The sequence below is a fragment of the Anthonomus grandis genome, chromosome 20 (assembly GCF_022605725.1).
Source record: "Anthonomus grandis grandis chromosome 20, icAntGran1.3, whole genome shotgun sequence".
Taxonomy (NCBI): Eukaryota; Metazoa; Arthropoda; class Insecta; order Coleoptera; family Curculionidae; genus Anthonomus; species Anthonomus grandis.
The window spans coordinates 2,081,361-2,094,467 of NC_065565.1; positions in this window are offsets into that span (position 1 = coordinate 2,081,361).

Sequence of the window (13,107 nt, forward strand, 5' to 3'; positions counted from 1 at the left end):
GAAAAGATTAGACATTAAAGTCAGAGTCAAAATCTCTAGTTTGGTTAAACGTTATTCTTTAAAAGGTAAGACTCGTGATTTTTCCATTATTAAAAAAGTCTGAATTTGGATGGTAGATGACATTGCGCAGATATGCATTCGAAAATCCTTGAATTTCACAGTGAGATAAATTCATGAAAATGTATATATAAACAATAATTGATAAAGTATTAGCTCTGATTTTAATTGTGTCCAAGAACCTTTAATACAATAATCAGGGAGCTCGTCTTCGATAGCCAAAATTTTTACACCAAACATTTACCACAAATTTACTTACTACTATTTAAATTACCACGATTAAAGATTCTTGATAAAATGTGCCTTTTTGTACAATTTTTATTAGATGGTTGACAAGAGTATGAAAAGGCATCAATTGAAGGATTTCACTGAAGACGAAGTACCTTTATAGGTACAGAGTTTTATTTGTCAAGATTTATAACAACTTGGAAGTCATCTTGCAAAGGAGATGATAAAAGTTTTGTACTATTACTTACCAATTTTCTAAGTTCAAAACTCGGTGACTAAAATACAGCTATGAAGCCTTTTGGTCTTCTGAGCAGCTATCATCAATACAGATTTGGTTACCTAAAATCTCACATATGGGGTTATTTGGTCTACTCAAAGGAGACAAATTCTTGAATTGTACGAATAGCCAAAAAAGAACTTGAACCTTTGCCAAACGTCATTCTAAATGCCAATTTTCATTCCTCAAGTAATAAGCAAAGAGAGAGTTAATCTTATTATTTTTGTGATATGGTTGAAGAGCTGCTGGAGAGTAATAGGTCTTAATAGTTAGAACTCGTTCTTTTTCCTTCCTACAAACAACACTGAATTTCCGGAGGCGGTCATGAGCATCAAAAACCACAAATCCTCGAGACCTGATGGTGTTTCTGTGAATTTACTTTCGTCGTTACCGTAGAATGCTTTAAATTTTTTGGCCTGTGCCATGAATTCCTCCTGCCACATTGGTAGATTTCCTGAATGTGTGGAGAGGGCATTGGCTATTTATTACTTTGCAGAAGAGCGGTGATTTAAATCGTCCAATCTCGATTCTATCCACACTCTCTAAGGTATTGGAGACACTGACAACGATCAGAATTTTGATATTTGTCTCAGAATAAGATATTATCCACTAACCAGTTTGAATTCAAAAAAGCAAAAGGCACTCAAGATGGTATATTTAAGTTCTTGGATGGTGTTTATGTTCTGTGATCTGTCAAAAGCGTTTGATAGTATGGGTCATGAGATACTTTTGTCTAAGCTTGACAGAAACGGCTCAGGTCTCATCTGATTCGTCGCACTCAGAGAGTTGCATTTGGTGGATCTCTGTCTCGATGGAATATTTAAATCTAGTGTCCCATAAGAATCATTGTGGGGACCTCTTTTGGTCCAACTTCACATCAATGACAATTTTTTTTCTGCAACTTTTCTGAATCTTGCAATGTTTGCGGTTTCAAGTGTGTTTAGAGGAATCTTATGTTTGATGAGCAGCCACGTATACAGAATAAAGAGAGCTGCAGGTTCTTGGGTATTACCGTTGATGGCCAACTGAAATTTAAGGATCATATTATGAATTTGCGTCCAAGTTGTCTTCCGGCTGCTTTGTTTTCAGGATTGTGAAACATATCAAACGAAAACTAATCAATAAATAAAGGCTATCAAAAGGGAATAATAGGTAATTATATTAGGGCTTATAAACATCATTTTTCAAATGAAAATAAAAATATGTCAAAAACGGTTACACTTAGGTATAGGATATTATACACCAAATATACCTAAAATTGCACGTGGAAGCCAAAAATGTAAAAATAAACATAGACACAGACAATATAAGTTGAGACCTACTTCCAGTATAACCGGAAACGTCACAACTGTTAAAATATTTTAGTTGTGTGGCCCTATCGACTAAACCATGTTGCCAAATTTAGTTTTCGAGATATCGATTGCGTCTATTCGTCGTGAGACACCCTGTATAGATAGTGCCTGAAATAAAATCGGCACTATTGCTAACTTTTTTTTCCTAAATACACAAATATAGGAAAATTAATAAATTTGACGCATATTTTTAATGAAGCCAATGTTGTACGATATTATCGAAGCCGAAACTAAAATAGTTATGATAAATTGAACTTAAAATTAATGTATTTTAAACTGTAATTAATAAAAACTCATTTAAATTTGTAACCATTATGCATTGGTTAGATAGGCCTTCGAAGTATAATTTAGTTTTGCAACTATCAAGAGTTTAATGCGACGTGCACCAGAGATCTGGAGGTTAGTGAGATCTCTAAAACATTGTGCGTCACAACATGTTACATCAAGAAAGAGTTGTCTTATGGATGTCATATTTATAGCATAACAGGTCAGTTTATTAATTTTTGTGTATCTTTACATTCATCCTATTACTATTATAGTGAGAACTATAATGATTTTATTTTATGAAAGTATTTCTTTCCATGTAGATTTTTTTTGCCTTACAACTTTTATTAATTTGCTGTCCCTGATCTATTAAAATATTAACTTTCATAAACACCCTATTTAAATTGAATTAATGTGTTTTACTACTGGGTGACTCCGACAACTGGCCATACAGAGAACCCACGAAGCCGGCCTGATAGGTTCTTTTTTTATCATTTTAATTTAACAGGGTTTCTGGAACCTTCAGATCAGATCTAGGGAGTCGTGGAATTCGACAGCATCAATAAAAACAAGAATGATTTCCGACATAAAAGTGTATTCCTGGCGTAAGTATGTTCCAGATAGAAGTGTGTTTTTGAGGTACGTTACAATTGGAGACTTCCAAGTTATCTTTACCAGAAATAAACAATACTCTGGACAGGCTATTCGGTTCATAATGCATCCAGAAGATAAGGAAAGACTGCATTCTTAATTGGAATAAGACTTTAGCAGTTTACAATCATGCTCTTTGAAACCTTTGAAAGGCTTATTAAACTGTGTTACGTGGAATGACTAATCATTTAGTCGTTACGTTTTACGTTTTACGTTGCATATATTACGTTGATGTCATTATACTAGCATTTGAAGATTATTAAAAGAACGTTTGAAAGGTATTTTTTAAGCGCCGAGAAGCCAACCTGAAACTAAGTCCTAAAAATTGTCGTCTCCTTTAAAAAGAAGGTCGCTACCTTGGCCATGTAATATCAGAAAATGGTGTCTAAAACAAAAATTAGAAGAAAATTTTTACAGAAAATGATAACGATACATCTTTATCAATTAGTTAACTTTTTAGTAGACATCCATTTTAATTATTCAATAAAAAAATTTTAGACTACATAACAAATTTCAGAGAGTATTATTTAATTACCTTATTTTAATTTAAAAGAATAATTTTAATGTAGTTTTCATGTAAATATTGATTTTCAATCACCCATAAAATAATTTTAATTTTATATTAGCCCTGAAGATGGCACAAATTACGATTAAAACATTTGTTTTTATAGCAAAAGGGTTTTAAAATAAAATATCAAAACAAATTTAAATTTATATATTGCTTTAAAAGTTAAATTGTTACACCTATACATGCAGACATTCGCTTGAAAAGTGATGAAAAAGACAACAGGGCCATAGATGCGTTTTCACATAGAACGCCCTTTATAAGCCGTGACGTGTACTTTTAAAAGCAAGAAGCACCAACGTGCGTGAAAGAAAATCTCATTATTTTGCCCTTTACCCTCATTTGCTGTCCTATAAAAAGAACGTAAAACGTCCTGCTTCATTTTAGAAACAGGAGATATAAAACTGTAAGTGGATTTACCATTGTGCTGACCGCCATAAAATAAGAAATTTATTATTAATAAAATGAAAGCAATATAGGTAGGTATGACTATCATAGTATCAACTAACTATGTCTTTGGACAATATACTGTTAACAATATAATTTAAGAAATGTGTTGTATTATTAAATTTTGTAACTTGAGTATCTTTCTGGTTTAAATTTTCTGACAAAGATTATAGCAAATTCAAAAACTAATTTATAGAGATATTATAGTATCTTAAAGGGGAAATCGAACACGGGTTAGACCATTCCAGCCATTAAATTTCATTGCATTATAAAAGTAATCCATTGGCAGTATATCACTCTAAAACACGGTCCGTGGACAAGATAATGTGCCTTTGACCATAGATTTCAATTAGGTCTACAGTATATTCATCCGACCGTTATAGAAATAGCCTGAGATTTAGGCAAAATGTAATATACGTAGATAATGTATGTTAATAATGCGTGTTTTAAAAAAGGAGTTTGTGTTTGGAGATTATGTGAGTAAGCGTAATATTCTAAATTAATTAGAATTAAAGTAAGGGGAACGAACTGCAGTACACTATTACTACTACTACTGATAATCATCAAACTATCAAAATCGTAAAGTGTTCGCGAGCATGATCAAGAGCATGTATGTGAGCAGCTACGTATGCTGTCTGTATCCTGTATGGTAATCCTGTAGAAACATAATCCTTCGGATCTAGACACTTTTCTTCCACTGTTCCACAAGGAACAACATGCTGTTGTTCTTTCTGAGTGTTTGTAATGATTCTGGAACTTTAAAACCCTTACCTCTTATGATCTTAATATAGAGTATGGGAGCAGAAGGTATGGGCTGAGAACTTAAGGCTAGTGGTGTCGATGATAAATAAATCGACGCAGATAAATAAGATATTATTATCGCGAAGTAAAGAATTATTTTCTTTAATAGTTATTTTCTTTGTTTACGGCCCTTTTAGAGTGGCACTCCAGGTCGTCACTGCGACTTAAACTCGAATATACAATAGTCTTTAGTGATAAAAAACTGAGAACCAAAAGAAATGCTTCCTAGACTTTTTCTTAAGTATTCTGAGCTTCTATAATTGGGTGCCATAATACAGGACGCAATAATGAGGATTCTGGAGCTAGTAGACCAGTGCTTCTTAGAGGAACATTCATTTTATCTCGAAGGAGCATGCAGTAAACAAAAGGTGCCCACCTTTTAATCTCAAAATGAAATTTCCATTACATGTTAATAACTTTAATTTTCATTGAAAACATATTTCAAGAATACCCAATCCTAATCGAAATATTCTTAAATAAGGTTTTTCGTATAATATGGCCACAATAATTAATAAATTTGAAATTACCGATATCAAGCATGATTTGTAAAAATTAGACAGCAGCTTATCTAGTAGACTATGTTGCAACTGCTACGTGTACGCTTTGAACCTGCAGGAGGGCTTAAGGCACCCAGAGTGTGTCTTTAAAAATGCATTATTAAATCTACTCATTTATTATGAAATTTCTTTAAAAACGTTAATCTAATTAAGTAACAATTCCAATGCAGATAGATAAAACACAACGCCTTACTTGCTTAACCATCATAGGATCTATGCAAGCGATTTACGAACCAGTGAAACTGGCCTGGCTGAAATCTGGTCGCAGATCGTTCAAAAATACCCTCTTTCTGTTGGTGACTTAGTATATGGTACTTGTGACAGTCAAAAAAGAAATGAAAAACTCTAATAAATGTATAATAGTAACCAGGGGGGGAGGGGTCTAATTTATGTGTGATGATTTATATATGGCTCTAGATTGATCGTTAAAGTTAGTGCAAGATCGTGTGCTGGAGCAATTTTAGCAGGGGCTACTTGCTGGGGATAATATCACTGTTTTCCAAGGTCAAGTATTCGGTGTGTTAAAACTCGGATAGGAAATATTAAATCTTAGATATCGCAACACAGTAGTCTCGATCTGCTCGGACGAGATAGTACTAGAATTTATAAAGATCATAGAATTGGTAAAGAGGGAACCCGGGGTATAGCTTGGTACATGGTGCCTTGTATAACTGAGAAAAAAAAGCATGTTGGCTTACTATTAACAGATAGAATGAAACCTTAGCAGGTGTGGAGCTGTGCACTAAAAAATTGTATTATTTGTAAAAACAAAAAATATTCAGTTCCATCTTTTCTCTCACATCCCAAACAACAGAATATGAGATTTTACCCTTAATATAGACACTATATTCAGGAAGGGCAACCTAACTTATTTTTAAAGTAATAAGTTTGATTGTTAACTTTTCTTTTAATGTAGATTCACTTGAATGTATCTCAGAACTAAGGCTTTTCTTTTATGTTAAATAGACACACTTTCCCGCCCCAAGAAAATATCAGAATTCTACATAAATGTGATAAAGGTAGAAAGCTCGATCTCTTAGAGACGACGGAGATTAATAAAGCCATAAAAAGTCCCGATTTTGTATGTGTGAACGACAAAATTAAGGGACAGAATCATTTTATTTTTAACAATATTAACTGTACATCTCCATCGCCTACAACGAGTACCATTGCTACAGACGCAGCACCATCCAATAACCAACTATAGAACTCCGCACCATCAGAATATAAAAATTTGCAACTAACTTAACTTCACTCTAGTAAATTGATGTTTTATTGTAGATGTCACAATGTGTATTAATTATAAAATTTTTAATCTTTGTACCTATTTGGAATGTTTTGTTTGTATACAATTAGAGTTCGTTTACGTGTATGTATGTGTATCATCCTATTTTTGGTAAGGGAAAACCTTATTTTTTATTGTAATTTTATTTTAAATTAATAATTTGTTAAGGTCTGATGATGCCCTAACCGGGTGAAACATATGTAACCGTTATTCAATATTATATAGATGCTGTAGATTTTGAGGGTTTTTCGTTCCTGCTTTTGATATTATACCAGCACCTTAGAGAGAAAATGGATGACTTTTTTAACCCATCCGTCTATTCAAATTTTGTTTAATCCAGGTAAATAAGATCAAGTATTAAATTATTAGATAAATTATAAATTAAAGTATAATTAATTCTTATTATTTTTTATATATTTAACAATGCTTAATTACTTTTTTTATAATTAAATTGTACCCTAATCATTTAAATATTTTCTATTATTTTTAAATCATTAATATCATTCATGGTTTTTTTTAACTATTTGGGTATAATTTCCATTTTTAATAATACACCCAATAAACAAGGTTCATTAACTTTCCCTGGGATATATAATATTTTATTTTAATATAATGTAAACTTTCGTTCATTACCCATAAGTTATAATCACATTTAAACTGTATTCATACTTAATATTTTCATTTTATAAAAATTAATCATTAATGAAGGATTTTGCCTCTAAAAATAATAATTTATTTTTTTATACTGTATAAAATGTAAATAAGGTAATGTAAATAAAATGGGTTATTGTTGAAAATACTTGCGTCTTTTTGCCATAGCATAGTCTAAAATTGTCTTTACAGGAACTAAAATATTCAAGTCTAGAATTTTTTAGAATTTTTAAAAGGCGCCTATTTTTTTATTACACAGACTGTGACTTATAGTAAATCCTCACCTACAAACGCCCAGCCTCCAATAATTCTGAGCTACCGTCTGATCTGTGTAAGTACAAATTTAAAATAGTGCGATACGTTGCTTAAGTACTAATAAAATGTATACGTTGCTATAAGATACTCTATAAAGAAGTCAATATTTAAAGTAAAGTAAATGCAAATTACGAATATGTATTTGAGAAGAGAAAAAGACAACCACATTGCAACGCCGCTCGATCGCATTGTTGATTCCACCGACACAAGACGCGGTTTTAGGAATAAGAACGTAATTTTTAATTTTTTTTGCTTGAAACATGTTGTTTTTCTGCTTAAAATGAGATATAAGTACCTATTTATACTTTTTATTTTTAATCCAAAATCTAACACCAATAAGTTAAATTACATTATTATATGTGTCGATAGCTGTTGATTCTTGTATAGCTGGAAATTTCCTCTTTTAAAAAAGTGTGTAAACCATATTCACAGATTCTTGGTGAATATGTTTGTGAACAAAACACCCCTCTTGCCCCTGTGCACATGTTGAACTCGAACAAAGTTGTTGTTTACTAATTGTAGTCTTTCAATATTCGAAGACTACAAGATTTGCATTAAAATCAAAGGCAACATTTATTTATTTATTTATTTATTCTAACGGTACCAATATAGTAACTTATTTCATCACGAGGCCTTAAAACCTCATTAATAGCAGAATCACAACTATAACTCATTTAACAGATAAAAGAACACATTTGTCTCGTTATATCTGTGTTTTAATATGTCCCAGGTACACACGTACAATATTAATGCTTAATGTTATTATAGAATCACGACAACAACCATTATCCATTGCAATATATGATATATTGCAATAGAGATTGTGGAATGTTTAGATGATATGCCATAGTTGAACGTGTAGTAAAATTAATAAAAATCTATATTGTTGTGATAATTCGTAATAAGTTACCTATTTTGTTGGATATTACAGCACTATTTAAATAAATATCAATTTCGGAATCTCATACACTCAATTATAAAAAAAAGAAAATTAACTTACTTTTGAATAAATATTTGACACATACACGTTTCGTTTTACTTAATCTATGTCTTATCAATTTATGTTGTTTTCAATTTCTATTACATTTTTCCAGAAACATTGGATTTGAAAAACGCTGAATTTATAAAATATATTATATAATCATATTTGACACTAATTTATAAAGAGTGAGTGCCATAGAAAGAAATCAACCAACCTTAAATTTAAAAAAATCTTGACCAAAGGAAGAGAAAGTATACTCAAAGTAAGTCTCACAAATCAAGCATCTATTTGAAAGGTTACGCGTTTTTCCGCATTATACAAAAATAGTAAATTCAAAAACTACAAACCGCGAAACAAAAACTACATCTCTTCCTTTGTCTAAGTCTTTTTGAATTAAAAAAATTAACCAAACTTAATGCACTTTTTAGGAATTTTTGCCAAATTTGAGATTTTACTAATAAATCTGTAAGGGATAAATAAGATTATAGCCTTTATCTTATTTATCCCTTAATATGTATACTGTGGTTACAACACAAGTTCTAAATTGTGAAGGCACTTCTGACAATATATAATTAAGTTAATCATATAGGATGAGGGACGTATTAAATAATGTTTAAGCTAAAACACAAAACAGTTTTTCCAGTAACCAAAATTCTTTATTTTAGTCTCAACACGTGTTTCGGTAACGATGCGACGGCATCTTCGGAAGGAGATTAAAACTACACTAAAATTATTGAAAAGTGGCCTTATATAATAAATAAATAACTAATAAAGCGAAAAATGTAATGAACCATGACTCAACGTAGTTTAAACACTAACTAAAATAATCTCTAAAATCTAATAACTAGTTTAAATAATCTTAAGTTAGCTATTCCTACAAAATGACCAGTACAGTTCCACCAAGTATGTTCAGTCAAACTTGACTTTTCAACTCTTCCATATTTCACATAAGCTAAATGTTCTTTAAATCTGGCTATAATTAATTTTCTTGTTTGCCCTATGTACTTCTTATCACAATTATAACAATTGATCTCATAAATCCCGACCTTCTCATTGGTCTTCATCTTCTTCTTACCTTTTGGGTTTCCTAAAAGATATTTTAACTTGGCCGAACTTTGATAGACCTTAAAGTATTTAAAAACCCCATCAATGCCTTTTGACAAAATAGCATCATATGATCACAACGAAAGCTTGCTAACTTTCATCTTTTTCAAATTTGGTAGAGTTATTAGGATTAACTTTAAACAGGCGGCTTTGACAAGTGGCAGTTGATTCTGCCAAGTTTTTAAGTAGTTCGAATTATCATTGTTAAAAGGAAAAAGGTTTTAATAATTAGCAAAACAAATTTTTCCCAAAAGTGGGTAGAAAACTAGCAATTCAACTTTAGAATATTTACGTACTATAAAGTTTCTTGGGCTTTGATTCAGCAGCAGTCGTACGAAGCGGTCGTGTTTTCACTTGTTGGCTCTGCCGCATTGATGTTTTGTTTTGCTTTGTTCTGTTTTGATTTTTTTTGACGTTTCTGCTGTGCGTGATACCTGCTAAAAATAATAGTTCCACTTGACTGTTATGGTTCCTGATCTAAAAGTAGTTCCTGTTTAATACACGTGTTTTGTCAACATAGTTTGTTGAACTATCATAACAGTACGACGACGCGGCTAGTGTTTATTGTGCGCGTGCTACCTGTTTATAAATTTGTTCCCGCTTAACTAAACTTCACTTTGGCAACTAATTGCCAAAGTCTGCTGAATGCTAACATTGACCCCTACATAAGTGTTTTTGTCTTTGAACTTTTTACTCTAGAATCTTAAATTTTTTATTATTATATTTTTTTTTCTTTCTTTACCTTAATAAAAAATGGCTGAGTTCAACTGTGATTCGTGTCAAAAAACCGTATCCGATAAGGATAAATATAAACTTCGTTGTAGCGGAGAGTGTCGCCGGAATTTCTGCATGAACTGCACCGGGCTGGACAAGACAATGACAAAAGCGCTTTATCAGCAGAAGTGCCACAATGTAAGATATTTTTGCAATGTCTGTGACTCTCCGACACTCAAATACTTGCACGACAAAGTCGCTCATCTTCAAAAAAGTCAGATCCCCCTTGAAATTGTTGAAGCATTGGGAACGTGCCTAAAAAAGAACAACGAACTGTTCCCTATATTATCTGAGATCTACGACATTCTGAGTTACCATGACTCGAAATGGAAGACCTTATACGATAAAATAGATGAAATTCATAGCCTCCATACGAGAACTCCGGAAAACGGAAAAGAAACAGGGAAATGAAGCAAGGCATTTTTAATCTCTCGTCTATTCTCCTGGATAATCATGGAGATTTCTGTTAAGGTCCAGATACACGACTCATCAAGGGAAGGGCTCACAAAGGAAATGGGTGATCTTCGAAAAAGTGTTAACCAAATGGCACTTTCCATCGACAATTTAACTTCTAAGGGAAACACGAGTAGTGGAAGTAGCCTCCTGAAACCAAAAAAATCCAGTTCAACGCAGACCGAGCATATGGAAAACCCTATAGATGTGAAGACTCCCATAAACAAAACCACTCCTCCACCTTCCAAATCTTTTGTAAAAGAGGACTGGGAATACGTGGTTGTGTCTAGGATCCCCTCATCCTATACAGCAAATCACCTTGCACACTACGTCAAGGAGAAACTTAAAACCACGGACTTTGTTAGATGCTTTCCTATGCTGAAGAACAAGGACTGTCCAGACTCAGACTTCAAAGTTGGCGTGCCAAAAAAGGAGCACCTAAAAACTTTAAAAGACCCAACTATGTGGCCAGCAGATACAATTGTAGATGGCTACAAATTGAATGCTTCAACCCATCCAAATTCACCAACATCCAAGATTCAGTCACCACCAGAAGCCACTGCTACGCCAGAGAGATCTTTAAGAATTGCTTCAGACAAGGAAGCAATCGTTGCGAGCAAGTCCCTTGCACGGGAACCCTCTAAAATAATAATTGAAAAAAAAAACGATGAACGAAGACCTTCATGGATCCGTTGACTCCGCCAATAGTGAGGCTGTCCCAAAATTCTGATCCTGAGAATAGCCGTTACCTATTGGCCAGATTGAGGGACCCTTCAATTTTAAAATCACTTAGGCTCTACCTGGCATGCCTCCACGACCTGCCGGCGAGTACATGCTTTGAAGGGCACACGAAAACTAGCATTAAACTAATGCTTGCCGCAGAAGGACTTCCCACTGACATGGACTCCCTGAGAAAATTATATTGTCGGTTTCATAATGCCTATGGTATTGGTTCGGCTGAAATTGTAGCAGGCCTCTCCGCCTTTGGATCCTTCTGCTCTTCAGAAAGACTCCTACGGCTCCAGAAAAATAGAGAAGGTCAAACTAATTATTTTTCTCCAACTAAGTCAAAAAAAATTTAAATAAAACGACGCGAATAGAGGATCATACTCTAAAAAAATGGACGTTAGCAAGCTTAATATATTCCTCATTAACATTCAGTCCTTAAGACATAAAACAGACGAATTACATCTTTTATTGAAAGAGCAAAACTTTCCGCATATTGTTGCCATAACAGAACATTAGTTAAAGACTGATGAGCCTGTATTTATTAAAAACTATACCACTTTAGCTAGATATAATAGAAGTAATTTATCTCATGGAGGTACTATAATAATGTCGACTAACAACGATTTTTCCGCGGTCACAAAATTTGATAAAATTTTGCGTGCAAATTTTCTGCCAAAAATTATTAAGCTTGCTAGAATCCCTGCCCTTAATAAGCAAATTAATTTTGTGTGGCGATCTTAATATTGACTTCTCCATTGTGTGTGCTGCTAAGGAATCCCTTCAGTCCATATTTGATTAATTTGGGATGGTTATGCATATTAACTCCCTAACCAGAATAACCAAAACTAGCTCTAGTATCATTGACTACGTCGTATCAAACTTTGATCCGGAACTCGTTGATTCAACTGTCTTTAACTTAGGTTTCTCCGATCATGAAGCTACATAAATAAATTTTCTCTAAATCACAAAAATAAAAGAGTCCCGCGCAAAATGTGCCGTATCTTTGGGGAAAAAACTTTCCTACATTTCAAAAATCTATGTCTAAGAACGGACTGGGACTTCCTATCTGATGATGTTAACACTGAGTTTTCTCGATTTATAAAGTCACTGTCTGATTTGGCATCCAACTCATTTCCTCTTAGACCCATCAAAATTAAACGAAAAAAACCATGGTCTACTAAAGGCTTACGCTTGTCTTCTAAAAATATAAGCTCCTTATCACACTTAAAAAAATTCTCAGACAGTGTGTTCTTCCACGATTACGTAAGGTTGTACAAAAAAATTTACCATAAAACAATAAAGGCAACCAAGGACCTCTATTACAATAAAAGGATTTCTAATTCTGGAAATGTTGGTAAGAAGACTTGGCCTATTGATAAATGAATGAATTAAGGGATAAGGCTTCTCCATCTATCACAATCCCCACTTCACCGAATAACTTAAACAACTACTTTATAAATGTAGCCAAAAATCTCATGAATACCGTAACTTCTTCCCACGATCCTCTCTCATATCTCGCTAATGAGAATTTACATAATTTCTTTCTTACACCCATAGCATTAGAAGAACTACGCAGCACAATAAAAGACATTAAAAACAAATCTTCATCTGGGGC